Source organism: Rutilus rutilus (assembly GCF_951802725.1).
Source record: "Rutilus rutilus genome assembly, chromosome: 12".
Lineage (NCBI taxonomy): Eukaryota > Metazoa > Chordata > Actinopteri > Cypriniformes > Leuciscidae > Rutilus > Rutilus rutilus.
The window spans coordinates 8991247-8996627 of NC_140217.1; positions in this window are offsets into that span (position 1 = coordinate 8991247).

The following is a 5381-nucleotide window of genomic DNA, read 5'->3' on the forward strand; positions in this document are numbered from 1 at the left end:
AAAGAAAAAGAAAGGATTTCTTCAGTGAAATCAAAACACCCCATCCATTACAATGTAGAGTGCATACTATGAATTAAAGCACATTAGAGCAGACATTAAAGAAATGTACAATAGTATACTAAACAACAGTTTGTTTAGTATTGATTAATATGATCAACAACAAAAAAACACATGCAAAATCTTTCAGATGTAGGGCATTTATAATACTTTCTGGTGTTACAACACTGACTTACCATTAACACAAACACTCTGCAGTTATTTGAATTTTGTTGTCTGGGAATGCCCTGAGAATTAAATAATAATAATAATGATGAAGTTAATACATCAAAAGCTGGCAGGCCTGTTATGCTTAGAATGGTTGCTGCTTATGTCATCACAGCTGTACTCCATCCATGGCCCAGGATTGACATGTTTTGCTAGTTGTCTGTGAAATGAAATATTTAAACGCAAAAAATAAAAATACAAAAAAAGATACTGATAAAAGATTAAATCTGATACTGAGGAACACTTTTTTTTAAAGCAACAATCAACATGACTTCATTAATTAAAGTCTTTCTGTTCTATTTTAAGACATCTTCCATGCCTTAATTTTTTGTAAAGTCTGTCATTTCAAATGCTAATACATATCATAAGACATGTCATTACTTTTTTTTTTTTAATCTGGCATCTCTTACAATTAAACACAAGCGTTTAAACAGCATAAATAATGCTTATTGACTTTCTGCCATCGAATCCGTCGCTTTCGAACAAACGCTAACAGCAAACGAAAGTGATTTAAATGAACTTGTACATGCGCAATTAAGAGCAGTCAGTACGGCGCACGTGCGTATTATAAACAGTCGATAGCCTACGTTATACTTTGCGCGTATACGTGGTAACACATACGTGACGCAAATACGTTACGTCACCGCGCTACAGTCTACAAATTAGCAGCGATCTGTGCTGTGTACATCCAGCAAGAGACATTTTTCCCAACTGACTGGGTAGTATAGCCTAGTCAGTGTAAAAATTGACTATCTACTTGTTATTCCTATACTTGCACAGTTCTCAGTGCTGCATTTCAGTGGCGTATACAGACAATTGCCCTTTACATTTAGTTTCAACTTCTGGTCCTTGTGTATTTCACCCTTTGTAATTAGTGGAACAGTCTAGTAAATCAGTAGGCCTACAGAAATGTTCATTACACAGTCATTTTCATGGCGTGTAAATTGTAGGCGTCCAGTTTACAAGTGTAGAATGTGATTTTGCACCCAAGTCGGCTGTTGGCTTCTGTAGCCTATGTCCTAGATTAAGGCATACTGCACATATTTCACTGCAGTGATAAAAATGGAGCATGGCCATCTGAAGAAAGAAGGTGCTGACTGCTATGAAACTGCGACTAGCAGGTAAACATTGAACTGTAGGTAGAAGTCGGTCTGTAAAGTCAATGCTATGAGTTAGTTGTGGGGATCTGATGCTAGATCAACATGACAAGACAATTTCATCTTTAAACAGCCTATGGGATATGATGTAAAGTAAAAAAACAAAAAAACGATGGAGAAACAGGATCTGAACTTTAAAAGTGAATAAAGCAGTTGCCTTAGGGAAAAAAAGTATTACAGTGTTAACACTTATATTTCAAATGATTCTATTTAAACAAGATATGTAAATTAAGATATCCATCATTTTGCGGTGTAACATATTAGAATAATAGTGCTAGCAGAGGTTTGTGGTTGGAGCTAGCATATAATTTAAGCACCACAAATATTTTATGTTATTGGTATTTTGACATCTTCAGCTTAGTCGATAATGGGTTCTTGTCTATCTATAAAGTCCTGCTGATGTTATTACCCAGAAAAATAGTTTATAAAACCAATAAGTGTGTGTCTGTAGGCATGTAACATGTCCACAAGTGTTGAAAGAAATAATGTGTTCACCTCTGTTCCAAGGCTCTGGTCAGACAGCCTGAGACATAGCTGTGGTGGAGTAATGTCTAAGTGCTTCAGGCCAAATTTAGTTTATTTGTTTGCACTGATGAGGGAGACGTGACAACTCTTGCCTTGATGTACTGTTTGTCGAGGGCCTTCTGATATATTGAGTTTCAAAATTTTGGACATAGTGGCACATCAAGAGTGTAGTAATCATTTTTATAAGTAGCTCACAATCAGAGAAGAAATCTCTCTATATTTTGCACATCCCTTTTATGTTGCCAAAGTTTAAGCATGGTGACCAATAGTAGCGATTCATTTTAAGGGCACACTATACAGTTTCCGTTTTTCTCAAACAGCGACCCCTAGAGTCGCTGTGGAGTACTTGTATTTAACGTTACTGTCTTAAAGGGATACTTCACCTCTGGAAAGATGAATGTGTATTTAAATTGGGTCATTTATGTAGAAGAAATGTGAAATTATTTTTGAATTTGGAGCCTTCTAGAATGAGAAAAGCCAGAAAATTTATTTTTGGCTCATGTGGATGAAAGACAACAACTCCCAGAATGCACTTGCTTCGCTGCCCTAGGAGGCCACTCCCAAGCCACGCCTACCGGTTAGAGAGCAGTTAAACAACAAAGCTAAGCTACTAGTGAGTCTCCGTTTTTGAGATCGCACAAAATGTCCGGGATTCGGCTTCTACAGTCGCCATTCATCATGTTTACTGTGGCGAGCAGGACAAGGCTAGGGCCGCGGGAGAACGAGGTGAGGCCGGTGGCGTGATTACTGATGAGCAACACCTGTGAGACGCACCGGTCTCGTATCTCTCACGGAGGAGCGGGTATTTTCTTAGCAATGGTAAAACACACATCAACCGATCACTTGTTTAGCGTTCATGTAAACACTACATTCAGATTCACCAATCGGAATGAATTCAGTTAGATTGAAACAAAAGGTGTACATGTAAACAATGAATGACGACTGCAGAAAGCAAAAGCTGAATCCCGGACATTTTGGACGATCTCGATGGCCGGACATGTCCGGGAAAAAGAGGATGTATGGTAACCCCTACTACTCAGCTTTCTCCACAGAATAAGAACCCATTAGCTTAGCTTCCAAATAAAAGATGGCTGACACTGTTTGTACATTCTGTGAGTGAGATCCCACCCTCTATGGGCGGGTTGAAAACATGCGGAACTAGCTACTACTACTGGCTGTAGTCTCTAGCCTCTGGCCAAAACATCCTCCGATGACGCAAAATGACGATTTTTGCGTCATCGGAGGATTTTTTCCAGACAAAAAATACGTAAATCTCTCGTCTCAGGGGGATATGAGGGAGGAAAGCATGGTAATTCGAAAATACTACAGGTTTTCTACTGATACAAAGCTTAATGCTAAATCCTGAAGTATCCCTTTAAATACCACTCACGCAGAGCCGTCTCTGCACTCTTCCGACCGCGCTTTCTTCGTTTTCTTCGTCGACTCTGCCATGATTCACGTCTGAAATGCATGCTAGTGTCTTCCATAGAGGCTGCTTCATATGTTGTTGATGTATGTGACGTCGTGCCGTAAAGCAAGTCGTGATTCTCGCGAGATTTGGTGGGGCGCCACCTCTCAAACTTGCATTGCTGATTTTGCCAGCGGCATCCTCCCCTGCTTTGCTATCGGGATGATTCGCCCTACTACAAGTTCGTTTACCATCGAAATGATTTCGAAGCTGTTATATTAAGGTACAAATCTTGCATAGTGTGCCTTTAAAGGGGTCATATAATGCCATTTTTGTACAAGCTAATATGATTCTTTAGGGTCTAAATTAAAAGTTTGTAATATACTTTAATTAAAAATTCTCATTAGTATTGTAAGAAAACACTCATTTTACCTGGTCAAAAACAGCTCTGTTTTCAGCACGCCGTTTAAGTGCATGTGTCTTTAAATGATAATGAGCTTTGCTCACCCCGCCCCTCTGTTCTGTGGGCGTTTTGCCACAACAACACATGTGGAGTGTTGCCTTGACAACAGTTGAGGGTATATTTTGAAGAATGGCAGCGGGAGTCTCTGAGGACACTGTGCAACCGTATCAATTTGAACCGGAGTCGGAAAACAGGACGTTTCTGAATGGTTGGTTAACGTAATGTCACTTTGATCTATCTTTGTATGTACTGGCAGGATAGAGTAGTGAGATATGAACGCTATGTGTTTACTGATGTATACGTTAGTTCATTGACAGATTGATGTAACAGCTAATGGTCATGAAAAACTTTTTTTCGGTAATGTAGGCTTGTCAGTGATGCGTAACGTTATCTATGCAGTGTTAGGTACAACTGTCAGGGCTGAAGCACTAAAATTTTACTGATCTGTTTAAAAAATAACCAGTCTGTGAGACTATGACAGTCATTATGCACATAAACAACACATACTCAGACAGGAGCTAATACCTTTTTCAATGTTCTCGTTTATAAAGCAGTCTGGTGTGTGAAATGATTCGCGCAAACATGAAAGCACTGACGTTGATCGTGGGGAATATTCCCTTGGAAAACAAAACTCAGCCACTGCGTCTTCAGCGGTTCGGATTTAGGAACAGAACACCACAATCGCTTAGACGCCATTCTGCTCATAGACAGTGCTCCAGCGTATCAACAATGACCTCGCGGACTATGATTGAGCTCACGAGCGAGGGCGGGTCTGTGTTGAAACGCTGCTGTCAATCAACAATCATGGGAGGGGCGTCGATTTTGTGACGTCACAAAATCGAACGGCTTGATTTGAGACGGGAAAACATATAAGAATATAAAAAAAAAACACTGGATGGATTTTTATCATTTTATGATGGTTGTGTACAGGCACTGTCAACACACATTTCAGTACAATCAACTTGTAAAAGTTCATGTACCATTATATGACCCCTTTAAGGTTTTTTTCTAATAGTAAAATATTATACAATTACTATTACTAATACAATTATATATATAAAAAAAATTTTGGTCAATGGGTTGTAGCCAATTTATGCAAAATGCACAAAATAATATAAAGAATAAAATGTACTTTGAATGCTTTTGGATGAATGACAATTTTCAGTTGCTCAAGACGTTGAGGTATAACCTCTGGAATCTTCTTGATTGTTTTTAAGGGAGCGATATGTGCAATTGCCTTAACAGATATTTAAATGGAAGACTGTTTTAATAATTTCAACATCACCTGGTGTCGTATCACTTTGTCACAAATGGAGTTTTTTTGTGAATATTATTGATCGGCCACTATTCTGTTTATACAACCCCTGTTTAGAACACAGGTTGAGACCTTGGGAGCATGACGATAACACTAAGAAGGATTGGTCCCACTTTATATTAGGTGTTAAAAAAATGATTGGTACAATATTACTTTGTTCATGTTTTATTGCAAAACACTTTTGCTGTTATTGAGGTGGGAAGGGTCAACAGTGTAATTATAGATGTACATAAAGAAATTAACTACAGA